At 37.5% G+C, this 20,119-nt stretch overlaps 1 long non-coding RNA gene across 1 annotated transcript; it reads left to right on the forward strand.

Moving 5' to 3' along the window:
- The first annotated feature begins 837 nt into the window (after nt 1-837).
- LOC125357863 lies at nt 838-19,659 on the forward strand. The gene is made up of 3 exons (XR_007212245.1): nt 838-922; nt 4,626-4,631; nt 19,646-19,659. It is a non-coding gene; the product is annotated as an uncharacterized LOC125357863 (long non-coding RNA).
- Nucleotides 19,660-20,119: the final 460 nt, after the last annotated feature.

Consider the following 20,119-nt stretch of genomic DNA (forward strand, 5'->3'; position numbering starts at 1 on the left):
GATACAGAAGGAGAGACAGAGAGGGAGAGAGAGAGAGAGAGATTTTGTTCCTGTCATAGTACTGAAGCCTATACTCAAGCTTAACCATTAATGAGCTGAAAGATTTCAGTAAGTTGTATCTGTTCTTGGGGCATCCATGTTGGCCTCTGTAGAAAAGAAAGCTAAATTAGATGAACTCAAAATTCCTGCTAGTTTCATGAGTCCCCATGAACACAATACATTTTCTTTATAAATGGGAAGGTGGCTGTTAAGTCATCTTTCAACTACTGTTTTGAACATTACACAAAATAACCCAAGCTCCTTTTATCTTTCCTTGCCAAGACTATTTTCTATTCCTTTAATCTTATTTTTTCCCTGATATTTTATGGACTTTCTTCAATCTTTCCACATAAAATTCTATACAGGAAATTTCTAACTGGGAAAAGGACCCCAGTAATATCAATAATGTTTCCAAAGTAAGGAGAGTTCTATTCTGTTTGTCACCATTGTGAATCCTGCTTGGATATTTGACAGTATTTTCTGTCTGTCATTTCCCTTCTTAGACAATTTATGTGGGTGCTGAAAATACATAATTTTTTTTAAATTAGATTTTATTTTCTGTAAAATTAAGTGCAAAAAATGTACAATTTTTACTAAACATTCACCGAATCGTCACATGAATCAACCACACAATGCTATCAAAAAATAGAACCTCGTCATTCTCATCCCAAGCGTGACCTACTTTCAGTCTGTTAAAAGTGTGTTCTTAGGGGCTGGTGGTGGCTTATACCTGTAATCCTAGCTACTCAGGAGGCTGAGATCTGAAAAACTAGAAGTGGTGTTGTAGCTCAAGTGATAAGAGTGCTAGCCTTGAGCAGAAAGAACTTAGGGAAAGCACCAGGCCTAAAGTTCAAGGCCCAGGACTGGCAAAAAAAAAAAAAAAGTGTTCCTTTCCTAATAAACTTTCCTATTACTTTTACTAGAAGAAGGAACCAGAACCTGCCATCCATCTTAGGATATCTCTAGGTTTCTTCCAAGTCACACTGATGGTCCCAGAAAGAATAATCATGCCAGTTTTTCCACTGTAGATTAAATACGCCACTTCCATAACTTCATATGCATAAAATCATAGACCATATGTGTTCTTCTGTATGGAAATATTACCTTTATTACTGAAACCTATATATGTGATCATATAAAATTTTGGATTCTCTGTTCAGTTCTATAGGTCTATATATTTATTATTTGGTCAGTGTCACAGAATCATGATACATGTGAGTTTATCATTGATCATGAAATTGTATAGGTGGCCATTCAAGTTGTAATATTCTTTATAAACTTTCTTTTTGTTCCTTGAGTTCCATTCCCTTACCAAATACATTTTAAAATACGCTTCTTTGTAACTACAAAGAAAATTCTAGCTGATATTGCTCTGAATCTATAGATACATTTTCAGTGAATAGACAATCTACTAATGCTTAGCCTAACTACTTGAGCTTCCAATATTTTTTTAAATTCTTGTAAGTTATCTCATGGCTTTTGGAACAATGGAGAAAGCCAAGATATAAAGTGGCTTTTGGAGAGGATAGAAACAAATCCAGAAGAACTGAGGATGTAGAAATCCAACTAAGAATGTAGAAATCAAAATAATCATCTCAATGAACAAATTAGAAATTCTCAAGACAAATTGATATAAAAATAAAACAAGCATACTAAGGAGGGTATCTGGGAAACATTACTGTATCAATCTTCAAATCAATGCAGTATAATACAGGAGACTTGTGAGGTAAGGCATCCGAGAACCAGTCAGAAGTAGTATTTATCTCATTTTATCTTTTAACTGTACTAAAGAGAAACCTTTACCTGGACCATGATTCTAAACAATGGCAATACTTCTGCAAGAATGGACACAGTGAGGGGGTCAAGTATAATAAGCACAAATCTGTTTACACTGAATCACTTTTTTCCAGAGTAGCTGAATGACTATGATTACCAACAAGTGCTACAGCTATGTAAGGAGGGAGTGTAGTTTCAAAATAAAAGATGAGTCAGAACTAGTGGTTCACACCTGTAATCCTAGCTATTCAGGAGGATGTGATCTGAGGATTGCAGTTTAAAGCCAGCTAGGACAAGGAAATTCTTGAGACTTGTATCTCCAATTAACCAGCAAAAAGTCAGAAGTGGAGCTGTGACTCAAGTGGCTGAGCACCAGCCTTGAGAGAAAAAGCCAAATAACAGTGTGAGGCCCTGAGTTCAAGCCCCAGCACCAGAATAAAAGAGAAATAGGAAGAAAGAGCCAGACAGACAGACAGGTAGAGGCAGAGACAGAGAAATTGTCAGAAACAGAGAGAGAGAGAGAGAGAGAGAGAGAGAGAGAGAGAGAGGCAGAGAGGCAGAGAGACAGAGAGACAGAGGGACAGAGACAGAGAGTGATGGAGACAGAGAGAGAGACAGAGACAGAGAGACAGAGAGAGGAAGAGACAGAGACAGAGACAGAGATAAAGATAATGGAAAAATACCCTTTTGCTTAGGCATCATAACAACATTGTAGGATTATCTCCATAATTATCCCAATTTTATCATAGTAAAATTGAAGTTAAAAAGGAGATAAAGAATGGTCAAAGTAAGGGAATCTAGGATTCACAACCAGGCAGTCTAATTTTCAGAGCCTGAATATCTGAATCAGAGTGGGTACAGTCAGTCATTGCCAAAGTACAAAGAACAAATGACACACTGATGTAAGATCTAGTTCGCTGTCAAGACAGAAACAAGTTTGCTCTAGCTTGGTAAGTTCTGTTAAGGAATTGTTTTTCTAGTATCATAATAGATATGTGTAGAAGAGACTTTTGTAGATGTCCTTATGATAAGCAGGGTGATATGAAAAGAATGGTCCAGAATGCCACAATAAAACTAACAATGGTACCACTGTTCTACTGTAGTTGAAAATTAAGATGGCATGTATGGCTAAAAGAAAATAAGTGGATGGATTTGAGAGCTATTTCACAGGAAATCTAAGGAAATAATTGAATGGGTAGGAAAGGTGATAAGGTGCACTTAGCTCAGTAAGAGAGTATTGGCTGAGAGATATTCCTCTATATGATTCTGTAAAGGAGAATCATTAGAAAGAAATCTAGAAACTCAGACAGGATAGTGCTCAGCTTGTTGTAGGGAACTAGGACTGAAGGGGTATGATAAAGTGGATAGACAGACCATTCATGCCTTCAATTCATTTCCTAGGTAAGTCTGTGCTACACATTTCTCATGAAATTGACAATATGGAATTCTATTATATGTACATATATATATATATGTATGCACACATAGAGTGAGCGAACGTTTTTCACTTTAATTATAGAACCTAATTTCAGATTTTAAAAAAATGGGTCATAGCATGGTGAAGAAGCCTTGAGAAAGAAGTTAGTTCTTCATTTATGAAAGCACTGGAATGATTTGAGAAATTTAGAGGAAACTATAAATATCATCTGGACACTAGAAAAAAGGAAAAACAAGGTGAGATTCTGGTTATATACAGTTCTATGGTTAATAATTGGCTAATAGACATGATATCTTGCAAAAATAAAACAAATGTCTTCACTGATCTAAATAAAATGGAATATGAATGATGCAAGATAGCTGTATGGAACTTCGTACTGAATTAATGAGCAGGAAGGAGAAAGATGCATTTCAAAGGAAAATGCAGTGTAGTGGGTTTTCAAAGGCCAAAAAATAGAACTTGGGATGCTTCACTTTTCTATCGTTTCAGATCTCCAAAGTAAAACAAGATATTTGAATCCCTTGTGTGAGTCTAGGCAGCTAGGATCATTGTAATAGATCGAAAGAACTATTGAACATTCCAGCATACCTTGCGGACAGCTGCTCTTACAAATAGATATGTGGATTTTAAAAGTTAACATTGTGTTAACTTTGGTAGAACTTTTGTTTTTAAGCTAACAGAAGATTAGAACTGTTGGAAATAATGAGGGAATGTATGAAGACACTATCTTTCTTCAAATATTACAATTGTAAGTACACATGGTGATTATTTCTAAAATACAACACTTTAAGAGCAAAAGGAATTCCCCCAAAGGGACAGATATAAAGCATGCTGGGCATTACAAGAGTGGTGTATGAAATCGGGACATCCATAAAATAGTTTCATGAGGTTTGTGAATTGATCATTGGATGGGAAATACAACAGGATGAAAGGAATCCAGACATAGAGAACAGCATAAGAAAGAATTAAAGGAAGGCAAGTGTAGAAGATGACAGAGAAATGGGTGGAGAGGTCCATTTGTACTGATATATGTAATAATTTGAGGTCAGAAAATCTTAAAATTTAGTGTATATGTCTTGGATATGTAGGGCTATCCAAGACAAAGGATAAAAACAGATTGCTTTGTGCTTATACAAAGAGCCTACTACACAACACACATCCTTGCTTTTCATCATCAGTTTAAATCTGTGGCTTTTTCTGACAGCTTTCCCAACTTGCTTTTCTTTCTTTTTCTTTTCTTTTCTTTTTTTTTTTTTTTTTGTTGGTTTTGAGACTTGAACTCTGGGCCTGGGCACTGTCCCTCAACTCTTAAGCTCAAGGCCAGTGCTCTACCACTTGAGCCACAGTGCCACTTCTGGTTTTCTAACTAGAGATAAGAGTCTCACAGACTTTCCTGCCCAGGCTGGCTTTGAACCACAGTCCTCAGATCTCAGCCTCCTGAGTAGCTAGGATTATAGGCTTGAGCCACTGGCACCTGGCATTTCCTGAGCTTTCTTTTACTTCAGTCTCCTCAGTTCTTACATAACTCTATACACTGAGGCTGATACCTGCTTCCTGTGAATGACTTGCTAGTGTTTGCATTTCACCAGAGGTTTGAAGTGAAAGAAAGACCAAGTGCCACTATTTTTTATCTGTTCATTCCCACAGATAAACAATCCTTGGCATATAGTCTTTACTTGGAAAATTTACTCAAAAATTTCTTTAGTCACTAAAAATTCCTGCAAATACTATTATAAGAAAGTGAAGTATCCAAGTAAATGAACCTGGAACAAGATGGGAAAGAAACTGAGCAAAAGCATGAAAAGGAAATCAAAGTCAAACCAGCAAGCAGGTTTCTCAAATAGGCAAAAGATTCTTCTAATATATACTTGCTCCCTTGCTACACTACCTGAAGTTCATTTTCCTCTGAGGATGCCTCATGTAAGACAGGGAATCTATTCCATACTTTCTCTTCCTTCCTTCTTTCCTTCTTTCCTTCTTTCCTTCCTTCCTTCCTTCCTTCCTTCCTTTCTTCCTTCCTCCCTCCCTTCCTCCCTCCCTTCCTCCCTCCCTTCCTCCCTCCCTCCCTCCCTCCCTCCTTCCCTTCCTCCCTCTCTCTTTCCTCCTTTCTTTCAGTGTTAGTCATGGGGTTTGAACTCAGGACCTGGGCACTGTCCCTGAGCTTTTGTGCTCAAGGCTAGCTCTCTACCAATTGAGCCATAGCTCCACATTCAGCTTTTTGTGATTAATTGAAGAAAAGAGACTTACAGACTTTCTTCTCAAGCTGGCTTTGAACCACAATCCGCAGTTCTCAGCCTCCTGACTAACTAGAATTATAGGCATGAGCCATGACCTAGCAAATGCTTTCTGTTGCTGAAAAATACTAAGTTGTGGGGTGATGCACATTGCTAACATACACAATTACTTTTATCTTTTCCTATTTTCCTGTAAAACCTCAGTAATTTATCAAATTACATGCCACATCAAAAGACCTTTGCTTTATTTTATCAGGTTTTCTGACCATCATAAAGTAAATAGTTTATATTCTTGCTAAAAGTTTTAATCTCAGTATTTATTCACCTTTTATTAAAGTACTTTGTTGGTAGAGTTTAAAATAAAAATGTACTTGATAAAGTCAATAGAAATCATTCATTTAATTATAGTATACTTAGGGTTTGTAATGGAAAAAGATAAAATCTATAACTAGGGTATTAAATTTTTAGTCAAAAATATTCTTAATATCATAGGATTAAATTATAGCGTTACCATTATTAGTCATGTTTATTCATGAGAGGTAATTTGATACCTTACAAAATAAGCCAATACATGGTGTAACCTCTTGCAGTCTAATTTTTCATGGATGAGCTCTTGCATACTTAATATCCTTAGAGGTTATATTTTAACATAGTCTAATTACCACTTTCCCTTTTATTTCTATTCAGTTTGACACAGCCACTTTGCCTAAAAATAATTTAATATTCTTATGAATGAGACAGTGTTAAAACTAGCTTATAACATCAATTGCCTTTATTTATGCCAATGACTCCAGTGAATTTAGCAAATGTCCTTTAGAGGGAAGTACAAACATACTCCTCACAATTTTATACAATTTATCAATAACTGTGAATATTTCTAGTTTGAACACTGTCCATCTCTACTATAGGCCACAGTCTGTAGTGTACTAATTAACTGGAGTAAGAAAAAATTGCCTCTTTTTATTATTCTGCTGAATCCTTACCCATAAAACGAAGGTATACTGCTGCTGCCTGACTGGTCTCATGAGCTTTGGGATAGACAAAAATATGTTTGATGAAATATGATGTGGCATTTATTCAGAGTGCAGTGCCTCTACTCAGATCTATAGGCAGGAAGCTATGGCATATAATAAGCTATAAGGACAAGTCCTGAAGGTTGATATTTAAAACTTAATCTTACTACTGACAAGCATGGGTAAGATCCCTTCAGTGAGTGATGATACTCTTTACTTCCAGATTCTAATTCCTATAACAGATTAATAATAATAAGTTGTCAAATCATGAGAGCAAAATCAGATAATCCATAAGAAATAAAACATTTCAAGTTGGCATACTATGTGGTAAAGATCTCAAATACCATTAGTTATTTACCATTATGTGTATTGGTAGAAATGTCATAGAGTTACATATTTCCTGTCATTTCAATGTTACCTTTGGCATAATTTAAAAGAACTTAATAAATGCCAATAATCTGTTGATTTTAAGAACCTTACTGAGACTTTCTACCAGGCCATCTTTAATAGATGAAGCATATATCTACAATATGTCCTGCTTCCTTAGGTTTTAGATCTAATCCTACTAACAGCAATTCATCAAATTACAAATAGTGATGTTATTACACTAATATAAATGAATATTAAGAAAAAGGGAACAATAGAATAAGCACCAAAGGAAAATATGATCATAATTACCACCTTTCATTCCATAGTGTAGTGATTTATTGGGGGTGGCAGAATGAAATCTATAAGGGATCCAAAACCACCAGAAATAAAGTATTCAAAAGATCATGTTTGTGAAACATTGAAAACTGTATAATGGACATTTATCATTTAATTCTCAGGATGTTCTTGCCAATGTATTTTCCCTTGGCTGAGAGTAGATTCAGCCTCTGCAAATGGGAGCAATGTTTAGAAGGAGCCAGAATCATACTGATCAGTAGCTTTCATGTTTTGGTTTCTATCTATCGTTGCATACACTCTCAGTTAAATACAAAAATTAGGACCACTTTTACACAATGATCTCATTGAGCAAATGCAAGAGAGTGGTGTTGCAATCTTCAGTGTCTTCAGAAAGCAACCCTAATGATACAAATCAAAATATACATTTCATCTGCTCATAGCTGAGCTCTAATCTACTCATGGGCTGACTCTAATACTCATTCTAGGACTCTCAAATCTGATTGATGATGTCTTTAAACAATCTGGAAAAGGATAATCAACCTCCAAGCCCAACCTCAAGCCCAGCTGAATTTCAAGGCCTAAACACTTAATGTGCTTTGATATATACTTGCTGAAAGGCTTAAGAAATTCAGATTATTTATGTATGTATCATCATTCGAAGGCTGAAATTTAATTTTCACTACCTTGAAACATATCTGTCTGTGGAATACACTTCTGACTTTCCACTGACTTGTGGTAAGATGTCCTACAATCAGGTAATCATGGGGATTATCTCACATCATCATTGAATAAATTTCTGTCAACAATGTGGATGTGTGTTACTGTACTAATCACAGATCATATCTGATCACCAAAATATCCTTAATGATTCATGGAAGACATTACCATACTATTCAATTCAGGGACTAGGATTATGAAATACTTGTCATATATGTAATTGAGGTAGGCACAATAGAGAATTTTAGGCTTATTTTGTGGAGTTCAATTAAAGACAGCAGAATGTCACATATAAGGATATTATAATTGCAATTTCAAATTCTTCTACCTCTCTCTCAGCACATTCATTACATGGTAATTGAGAAATTCTGCCTATTGTATGTTTGTGCAACAACATATAATTTACCTTTCCAGAGAACATGCTAGATATTTGATATGTATAATTACCAAATTTTATTTTCCTTACAAGCTTATTATCTCTGGTTAGGAAAATCAGACAAATAAGTGGTCTAATTCTAACTTTCAGCTACCTGAAAGACAATTTGGAAAGAAAATTGTTTTTCACTGAGACATTAATGTTATCTGATGACAGGTTAGAAAAACGAGAATTACTCTATAGGGAACTAGAGATTGAAGTCTGCAGTTATCACAGCTCTTATTAGGTGCACAAGAGGGCTAATGAGTCCATTTCTGAGCTGCCTCATTTTCCCAAGGATGGTGAGACACTACAGTGCTAATAGCAGACATTTAAAAATGGCATAGATGGGCGCCAACATCGATTTGTGGGCTGCCCACTTTAGTGTGCACGTAACTTCCAGAATATTCCAGTCACACACAGAAAAATGGGCTCCCATTGATTGTTCATACAAAATGCTACTGGACACTCTGGAAGTCCCCACCTCTCAGCTGCTACAGAGAGCACTGGAGTTCATTCCTTATTCCTGAGTGATGGTGACAATGTTGGTACAATCCATTGTGTTCTTGATGATCTTCAAGAATTTTACAAACAGGTGAAATTGACCAAGACTCACAAAACAATGGTTGGATGAAAATAGAACTATAGTTATTGAATATTTCAATAATTCAGAATTCCCTATTCCTAAATATGGTTTTCTAAGCTCCAAAATTCCCACAACTACTATCATCGAGCATGCAATAATTTTCTTTGTCAAATTAAAAATCACCTAAACCTCCATTAGGCAAAAACAACAACAATTTGAAAAGTGTATCTTACCTGCTCAAAATACCTAGCAGCAAGTAACTAACTGAAAGCAGGTCAAAAGTAATGTAAGATACAGTGATAGTGCAGGTACAACCACAGGAAGCGGGTACAAGAGGATCATCAACAATAAAAGCTACAGTTTCACATGGCATGTTGAAAGTAATTACAACAGTGATATATCACTCGTTTCCATAGCATGGAGTTCATTTCACTTAGCATTATCTTATACATTCATAGGGCATAGCTATTAGGCTCTTGTGATCCTCTGCTGTATCTTATCTGAGTACATTGGAAATTGTATATACTGGTATTAGAACTAGGAAACTGAAAGGGAATACCAAAATTGAGAGACACAGGATAAAAAGACAAACGACTACAAAAGCAATACTGTTTGGTGTAAACCAACTGAACAACTCATGGGGGGAGAGGGGAAGGGGGAGGGAGGAAATGAGGGAGGAGGTAACAAACAGGACAAGAAATGTACCCAAGGCCTAACATATGAAACTGAAACCCCTCTGTACATCACTTTGACAATAAATAAGAAAAAAAATAAAATCATGAAAAAAATAATGTAGGGATTTCAAAGATAAAGAGGGGGTTTAGCTATTCAAGATAAGTTAACTAAGCTTCTGTAGTTAATTCAAGTGGTAAGAGTTGCTATTATGCTCATTTCTCTGCTTGGCTATCATCTGCCAGAGTCAATCTATGTTAGGTATTAATAGAAGGGAACTAGAATTGCCATGTTAAACAAATAGCTCACACAATCAAAGGGCTTGAATCTTCAGATTGAAAGTAATCTTATTTTTCTTATTAAGTATTAGGTATTTATTTTTTATCAAGTAGTTGCACAAAGGGGCTTCAAGCAAATCTTAGAGTAATATAGCTCAATACTACTTTGCCCCCATTTTGTTCTTTGGTGGTAGCGCAGTTAGAATACAGAGCCACAAGCTTGCTCAGCTTTCTTGCTTGGCTGACATTCTACCACTTGAACCATACCTCTAGCCCCATTTTGTGATGGTTATTTTGAGACTCTTGTTTCAAAAAATTTTTCTGCTCAGGATGGTTTTGGACTTCAATCTTCCAGATTTCAGTTTCCTTAATAGGAAAGATTATAGGTATGAACCTCCAGTGCCTGAATTTCAAAAAATATGTTTTCAGTGGGTTTCAGTTTTCTTTAGTATATTTCTAAAGGAAGGATACATATAAAGGAAGGATACATATGCTACTTTTATCTACTTTCAGTATTGCTGTTTTTGTTATTTCTATCATTATTATTCCTGTTATTATTAATTATTATTATATTTCTACCTTCTTACATTAATCTGAACCAGTTCCCTGTCATTTCAATTCATTTTTTGACCTCAGGGCCTATGCAGAATCCTTTTTAAGGATGACAGCAACACTTAGTTCCAATCAAATATCTCCAACCTCTTTAAGACTTATCTTATTTCTCCAGGATGTTACTTTTACAAGGTCTCACGGGGAGGAAAAGCCTCATGAAGGTCACTATTCTCTTCTGCATATGCCCAACACTTCACAGCTCATAAGGAACTCTTCACTCACAGTTAACACAAACCATTTGTGAGTTCCCATTGCATTGGTTGTGGGAAGATCTCCCAAGCTCATTGGCTGCTCTATGTGCCTCCCACATGACAACAGAAACACTTTCCATTTATGTCAATCCTTTATTATCCTCCAGAATTCTCAACCTGCCCAGAAGCCTTTCTTGGTTAGGAATTTTGTTGACAGCAGTATTTATAAAAGAGGAAGGGTTTCAAAAAACCCACATATTTTCCACTTCTGTCTTTCATAAAAAATCACCACTAGTGTTTATTCGTTCTATTCATGCCTAGTACTTAACAGAATGTATCCAATCCTTAAGATGTCTCTATAAAAATATTATCTGTTATTATGATTCAAATCATAGAGAGAAGTTCCAGAACAGTAGCATTACCTGGCCTCATACAGTCATGTGTAAAACAATTGTTAAACATGTATATTCCCATTTGTAAGGGTCAGAGTTCCTGTAACTATACATCCTCACCAAAACCTCCTATTGCCAGAGTTTGTAAGTTTCTCAGTGTGGATGGTCTTTACTCTTGAACTATTAAATTTTTTTTTCATAGGGCTGGAATGTGGCTTAGTGGTAGAGTGCTTGCCTAGCATGTATGAATCCCTGGGTTCAATTCCTCAATACCACACAAACAGAAAAAGCCAGAAGTGGTGCTTTGGCTCAAGAGGTAGAGTGCTAGCCTTGAGCAAAAGAAGCTCAGGGACAGTGCCCAAGCACTGAGGTCAAGCCCCAGGACTGGCCAAAAATTAAAAAATAAATAATAAAATTTAAAAATTTCATAGAGACAAAGAACATGTATGTACTCTCACAAATTGAAGTTAGACTCAGATTATAAACATATATATAAACGTATATGAGATCAAATGCATATATACACAAACACTGATAAAAGTATGGTATAGACAGGAGAGGCTTCCAATGGTATAATTTCTCTGAATGCACAGTGTAACAAAATGAATACCAGCAAGTTGAGCCATGTTTTGTCTGGGGAGGGGAGAAGAGGGAGTAAGATGAATGGAGAGAGGAAGGATAGGCCAACAGTCATTCAATGTACACATGTGAACATATAGAACCAGGTAACCTGAAAAGGATGACCGGGGTTGCCAGAGATGGGGAAGTACAATGGAAGTGGAGACACTGATCAAGATGCAGTGTACTCATAAACTCACTTGTTGAACTAGAACCCCACCTTACAGCTACTTACACACAATTAAAAATTTTAATGTAAAAAGATAAAACAAATCCAAACAATATTGAAGTCATTTATAAAAGCAGTAATCATTTTTCAGCATGTCAACCTCTTAGCACATGATAGCAAAACTTGTATTCTATCCGTTCCCATATCTATCATCTTCTGATTTCCCTTGCGAATCCACAAACAGCTCTGGTATTACCACTCCCTGTTCTTAATCAAAGCCTTTCTTGTGGAGAGAAGAGGCTAGGCCTCACTTCATCTTTCCTCTGGGTCACATGAGTTCTGACAACACAGGCTTCTCCCTCCCACTCAACATGCAGGGCATGGATGCAGCTCCACACTGAATACTTCTGAGTTTAGATTTCTTAGAGCACTAAATATTCACTGTTGCCTCGTGTGGGAAGAAGGGGGAGAATAGTTTGTAATCAGCAATTCCTAAAGAAACCTAGCTATAAGAATGGACAGAAAATCAGATAGCAACTTGCAATGTAATACGCTGACATTTAGGAAAATGTTTGCCCTGAATAGGTAGGGATAGAGTGTTATGATTTTAAGAGTTGATCATACTTTTTCCTGTAATACCACTGAGGGTTTCCTTAAAACACTTCCTCCAGCTCAGCTCGATAATGTCTAATTTTCTTTTCCTTGTTAAAAAATACTTCCCTTTAAAAATACTTCCAGTTACAGGAATATTTCAGTGATATTCACTGGCACTATGTTGGAAATGAACTTACAACTTGGGAGGGAGAGGGGTCAGAAATGAAAAAAAAAAAAAAACTGGGAGAAAATGAGGGAGAAGGTGACACTATCCAAAAAGAAATCTACTCACTACCTGAGTTAAGTAACTGTAACCCCTCTGTAAATCACCTTTACAATGAAAAAAGAAAACGGAAAAAAACCAATAAAGGTATTAAAGTTATTTCTTATTTTAGTTGGTATCTTCTTCCCCTCTCACTTTATTCTTATTCTTAAGGTTCCCCCTGTAACATGCCTAAAGCAAATCAAAGGAATATTTTGGATGTGTTTTTTTTTTTCACCCTCAGAACTTCCCTGTCTCAGTGTGACACTTGAAGGGTCACCTGGTGAATAGCACTGATGGTGTCTATGCATGAAAGAGCATTCGCTGAACGCTGTCTTTGTTTCCCAGAAAACATCAAAGATTTCATGTTCGCCGGCATCCCCTACTCTAGGCGGTCTGAATCAGTATGATGCACTTATATTCAGGAGAAATGTCTGTAATTGAATAATCCATTTATAAATAGCATCACGTATTCTGCTTTCTGTCAGTTTGTCCTTTATGTCACCTTTACAGAGCTGTGTATGAAGGCAACACCTACACATTATCACCGTGACTCTCCACAGCCTGCCCTGACCTGCAGGACTCTGTGTTTCTCTTTTTCTCTCTCCCAAACAAAAGAGGTAAAAGCATTCTTGACAAGTACCAATTCAAAGCAGTCAGCCATCTGTAAAATTATATGGATAGTTAAAAATCTATTATCTGAAAAGCCTGAGATGCCAATAAAACACAATCTACCTCTCCCCCTCAAGTTGCTTGTAGTCTAGTAAGAAACAAGGGCATACACTGATATTGAACCATTTGAGAAGTGCTAAGAGATGGCAAAGCATCAAGAGGTTGTTTCAGTATGAACATCTATGTGGCCCTGCTTGGAAAGCAAGGAAAATATCAGAGAAAAACTAGAGGTGGAAAGCAAATACTAAAAATATGTGAAGTATCTGCAGGTAAGAACCATCCACATAGACTGGACACCTCCACCTGCTCGCCAGAGTTTCAGACTTTGATAAACTTAGGCTCTCTGCCTACCTCCAGGTTCAGGTACCACTAAAGTGATAGGCTTAACAATTCCTAGCTTCCGAGCCGGAATGCGAGTCAGTATCCATGCTCAGCCAGGAGAATCTGAGATCTAGAATTTCTGCCCTCTCACCTTGGAGAAGTTGTACTAGTCTTTGAAACTCATATTTCTCCATTATTTCTCTAAATATGGTGATATTTAAGTATAATTAAACACAGTGATAAGAACAACCTTCCAAGTCAGAAAGACCTGGGTTTAATTTCTTACTTTTACTTTGTATCATCCAACAGCTGGGTGACAAAGACTCAGCTTCATTTGTTCTTCCTCACAGAAAAGCAAACAAAACAGAACAACAGAAACCCAGAACAAGATAGAAGAGGTTCCCACTGCTTCCCATTTCCCACAGAAGTCCTTGGGATCCACTCATGGAAGGCATTTAAGGGGGTCTCCCAATAAGGAGGTTCTCACACGATGGTACTTTTAGCAAGGATTAAAGTGAACTAAGGCAAAATCAACAACAACAACAAAACCAAGAGCAACATGTCTTGCTCCCCTCTCGGAAACTGGGATTTCAAGGATCCATTGTAACATTTCTCATCTTCTGTGGTTATGTGAAACTGGGCCGTGAAACTAGATGCGGTCATGCCATCCGGCAACATTTAACCATGAAGACAGTGGTTTGGGATGGCCAAGGCAGACACTGTTCATTATTCTAAAATATGGACAAATGATTTGAGCTTACCCATAACAGAGGAAAAGCAGGTGAGTTTTAGGGCTTTTTTTCCTCTATATTTGCATTTTTCTGTCTCTTCCCTTTGGTGAGGAATTTGCAGAGTTTTGTTTGTTTGTTTGTTTGTTTTAAAACAGAGGGCAAATGCAAAAAGTTGCCCTTGTTATCCTTCCCCTCTGTCCTTGTGGTTTAAGGACATTGTGATTTAGGAAACATGGTGGGAAGGAAAGAGGGCTGGCTGCTTTGGTTATCCAGTATTTACTTCTTGGTCCTAATGCCTTCAGATGGCCGTTTTGGTATTTGTTAATAATATAGTTTCCCTCTTTCCTCATCTTTCTATCTTGCTTCAGTACCGATGGTTGTAAAGCCAGCTCTGTCCTGTAATAGACTGTATCTTGAATGTAGAGGATGAGGAAGAACAAGAGCGCATGGTATCTAAGTTAGTTTTTGTTTGGAAATGCTTCTTATTACCACCAGAAGTAGTGGTCACATGAGTTAAACAAAGTAAAGCAGTGATAGCTTGGTGACTGGTGGGAAGACAAGGTTTATTTTCCAGAATAAAGGAGCAGATGCATTGGATTTTTTAAAATAAGATCCTGTTTACAACAACAACAAATATATACTTTTATCTAGAATGGTCGTAATGCTGCCTGTCTAATATACTTTTCTTTTTCCTATGTAAAATTAAACTTCGGTACAGAACAAATGTCCTCCAACCATCAGAGACTATAGAGGAACATTTTAAACTCCAAAGCATTTATAATCATGATGCCAGTTGTAAGACAATGCAATGTTTTCCCCCAAACACTCAACTCAGTCAGTGCTTGATTTCCTAGAGATGGGGGAGACATCAGGAGATGTTACTGTCTGATTGGGATGGACTTTGCTGTATCTTACACAGAGAGGCAGAGAACATCAAGATTCCTAAGTAGAAGATCCCCCCTAACCCCCGCCTTTCAGTTGAAGGCACATCCAACAAGCCTCTGTGATAGGCAGTGTATGGAAAGCACAGCACACACTGGTGACAGATGGGGTCTGTCACTGCTGACAGCCAGCTTATAGCCTCCAGCAAACAAACAGGGGTTGAAAGACATGAGAATGGAGAATAAATATGTTGTTTGGGGCTGATGGGAGCTATGCGTTTTCTGTGCAAGGCACAATGAATTTGCAAGCATCAGTTAAAGTCTTAGGAGTTCTAAACACTGGGCTTTTAAGGCAGAATCCAAACAAGTGCACATTAGTACATTGGCACATAGCAACAAGAAGACAATTCTGGAAACAATACAGTCAATATATGTATTAATTCTGCACATTGCTTCACAGTGCAAAATTTGAACAGGCAGACTTGGCTTGAGTTACACTTCTACCTCTGCCATATATAGAAAGTGAAAATATAGGACTCCAAGTTAAACTTGAATCTTAGGTAAACAATAAGATTTTTTTTCTAGGATCATAGCCATAATATTTTGTTGTTGCTGCTGTGACAAATGCCCGAGAAAATGGACTTAAGGGATGAAAGATACATTTTGGCTCAGTTTCAGGTGTTTCAGTGGACAGTCAGCTAGACTCCTTATATCTGGGCCCCAGTGAGGCAGAACAACATGGTGGAAGAATACCATGGAGCATTTCCCTTCCTGGCAACCAGGAAGCAGAAAGAGAAAGCTTGGATGAGATCTAACTTTCTTATTTTTGTTTATTGTCAAAGTGTGGTACAGAGGGGTACAGATCCATATGTAAGGCAGTGAGTACATTTCTTGTTCAACTTGCTAGTGACGTGCCTCCTTCACTTAGGATCTATGTCCTTGTTAATTTGCTGTTGAATTCACAGCTGAATCTTTTTGTGGATTAAAGGATGGATAAAGTTAGCACTCTTTGATCCAATCATCATTTAGTAGTGCTTCCAGCAGAGGACTAAGTCCTTCAATACCTGAACTTAGTGGAGAAGTTTGTATTCAAATTGTAATGATGAGTATATCCTAGACGGCTCAGTGACATATTATCTGGGCTACTACTATTCTTGGCAGATATTCATATAAACTGCCAAGTCCTTTTACACGTTTTTCTCATTTCCTTTATGGATGAAGATGTTACTTTGTGGGACAACTAGTGCTGACTCTTAGACATAATTAAACCTCACAAACAATTTCAAGTCCAAGTATTTCTAGATATTGTCATTCCCAATTGCTTGTTTTCCTTTAAAAGTAGATAACACATCCATACACGCACGTATGCTCCACAAGTAAATAAGATTGTTTTTCATCCACTAGCGAAGTCCACCCAAGCCTATCGCAATCATTTTGAGGCTTTAAGCCTCAAAATGCAAGTGGATGATTCTTTTTCTGAGGGGAATGGTGTCTTACATATTGTAGCAACCAAAAAAGCTATCTTGGGATGGAGCAAACTGGTGAATTAAATGAAAATGCTCACACTTTGATGAAAATATTCCTTTCTAACGTACTGTAGTTTTGTAACCTGGAGTCAAAACTCCTTTTGCAAGAAATAAGTTATCCCTTGGGGCTCAAAAATCATTTTTGTCTGGCTTTTCTAAGCTGTCCATGCCTGTGGCTCCTGCTAGGCTTGAGTAGGAAGAAGAGAGGAAAGGGAGTAGAGAAGAGGGAAGTGGAAGAAATTATCATATTAATGATCACTATTATTTGATGATTGACATGTCCAACTAGATACTTTGCTGTTCTGTCCCATGAAGCTCCATCTCACTGCTTTACTCCTTACTAGAGCAAATCAATATTTTATTGCTCATTCTATGCCCCAATATTGATGTCCTAATTAGTGTGTGTGTGTGTTTGTGTGTGTGTGTGTGTGTGTGTGTGTGTGTGTGTGCTGGTCTTAGGGCTAGAACTCAGGGCCAAGGAACTGTCCCTGAGTTCTTCTGGTCAAGGTTAGTGCTCTACCATGGCTCTCCTTTTGGCCATTTTTGGTACTTAATCAGAGATAAGAGTCTAACAAACTTTCCTGCCCAAGCTGGCTTCAAAACCTGATTATCTTTTCTCAGCTTTCTGAGTAGCTAGAATTACAGGCATGAGCCACTGGCAACTGGTTCCCAACTAATTTTAAAACTCAGTACTCATTCAGATAGATCTGAACTAAAAAATAGGCAAGGTTAAAGAGGAAAATTTGGTTGAATTCTATAATTTTGCAGTAATATAATATTTGAGTAATATAAAATCCAAAGTAAAGAGAACTTTTCTGTAAACCAGTAAAATTAAAAAACTGAACTTTATGAAGATTCAGTGCCTCCTATTTTATTATATAGTATTGCATACTTATACAATGAATTACTGTACAGCTTTACAAAACAAAGATATTTCAATTTGTAAAACAGAATACATTATACTAAGTGACATAAGTTAGACACAGGAAAAATTCTTAACTGTATTTATATGTGGAATCTTTAAAAAGTCAAATATATAGAAGCATGGTAGGAAAATAGTTCCAGATAGCTAAAAACCACACTAGTATTAATTATTTCAGCAGTTATAAAGTTAAATTTTTTGGTCTTAGTGCTTTGCACTCTTAAAAATCTGGGGTTCCCCAGAGATCCTTTGTTTTCATGTGTTCTACCTATCAACATTTCACATAGCATCAGTCCCAACTGTGAGAGTCACAAGACAATATACTAGTGGTCCCCAATGTAATGAGTTGGCTTATGTTTTCATTAAAAAACAAACAAACAAACAACTTTACCAACATGGGAAAACAGTATGTACCCAGTATAAACTGCACTTTGAATTTCAGCCTTTTCCAAGGCTAACAATAAGTAAGGTGATACTTTCTCACAGTTTTGGGGAGGGGCAGTGAGTTTAAATTTGCTGTCAACAATGCATTTAGAAGGACATGGGGCTGGGGATATAGCCTAGTGGCAAGAGTGCCTGCCTCGGATACACGAGGCCCTAGGTTCGATTCCCCAGCACCACATATACAGAAAACAGCCAGAAGCGGCGCTGTGGCTCAAGTGGCAGAGTGCTAGCCTTGAGCGGGAAGAAGCCAGGGACAGTGCTCAGGCCCTGAGTCCAAGGCCCAGGACTGGCCAAAAAAAAAAGAAGGACACAGAGCTCAGACTGCATAGTGAACTGTCGCTAAGCTAGAATGCTACATAGGTTAGGTAGGTTGAATGGATATATGAGCCCTTTGCACGTAACTCCATTTTAATCCAAAAGGCATCTCAACAAGCAATATGGCATCCCCATTAGAATGATGTAGCCTCTAGACACGTTGCTATATACCAATAAGAGAACTGGTATTAAAAAGGCAAGTAATGTCTTCATAATATAAAAAATGATGTACATGCAAAGGTATCCTGAATTCCTGGGGAAAGAGTAATGAAGACTCTCAGGGGTCTCTAGACACATTGAAAAATGTGCCATTAAGTGAATTTTTCTGCCATTGGTTAACATCAGGGCAGTGTGAGACAATGAACTGATTAAACCTAGGGAATTTGAAGTCAATTTGTCAGGCAGTCCTCTCCCTACTCTACCATTTACCTACATGTGGCCTTGCATTTCCAATCACTCATGAGCTACAAATGAGTAAAAGCTAAATATGAGTGGTGCTACCTCTTAGCACCAATGTTAGTAACAAGTGACTAGAAGTGGCTAAATAGTATTCTGTTAAAATTGTAAACTACCTAAAACCCAGATTAATCCTATAGGCATGTAATGTAATATCTTCTGCTATGATCATCTCCTTTATTCAACCTTAGCCTACGAAGATATAGAAGCAAGATGATTACAAAATGGACAATAATGACATTTCAGCCATTACTATTTCAATCATTCCGATGAGTTTCAAAGTTTAATGCTCGGTAAGTGGTATAGCTCCATTATGAATACCAGAGAGAATCATAGGCTACCAGTAACAGAGAGGAAGGGGAAAGGTTAATCTGGAATTAAAATTGGAGCACTTTCTTGATTAGCATTTTATGAACAAAGGCTTCCTTTTAGCTTAGTATATGAATAATTAGATAATGGTTTATTGACTAGATAAATTCCTTCCAGAAGAGAGTTCTAGAGATGACTTGTAGACTCATGGCATGGGACTAACACAGACCCCTTCAATGAGGAAACAACCATTACTGGTGAATTTTTTTTCCAATGAACATAAATCTCTGGAACTTTTAACAAAATGGTGCAGCCAATTGTGGGAGGGGGAGACTTTACTGAGAAATTCTAGTTATGCTGACGGTATGGCTAGTAGAGTGCTTGTTTGCCTGGTAGGCACAAGGCCACAGGCTCCATCCCCAACTCCATAAGTCTGGTGGACAAGAAAACATCTACTAAATCTCAGAACAGCACGTCTGTGGCATTTCATACAAGACCAGTTTGTAGCTGTTCATGAAAGAGTTCTGCTTGGGAGGATATAATAAGGGCCCCTGTATTCCCTCTATCCCACGTCTCCTCAGTGAGGGCCAAGGCCTCAGGCTGCCAGTGTTTCTTCTCTTCCCAGCTCCATGTTGCCAGACATCTGTTCTACACACACCTAGGGTTATATTCCTGCTCTCAGCCCTTATTCTAGGTGGAAGCATGAACCCAGGTGTGAGAGTGGCTCCAAGAGCTCTGTATCCAGATTGCCTGTAAGCCAAAGGTTACACATCAGGACAGACCGGCCAAAAAGACCAGAGGCTGCCTCCCCCTCATGGCAGCACTACTGAAGGAATGTGCCACACCTGAAAAGTGAACCACTATCTCCTC

Source organism: Perognathus longimembris, chromosome 10 (assembly GCF_023159225.1).
Source record: "Perognathus longimembris pacificus isolate PPM17 chromosome 10, ASM2315922v1, whole genome shotgun sequence".
NCBI classification, from domain to species: Eukaryota; Metazoa; Chordata; class Mammalia; order Rodentia; family Heteromyidae; genus Perognathus; species Perognathus longimembris.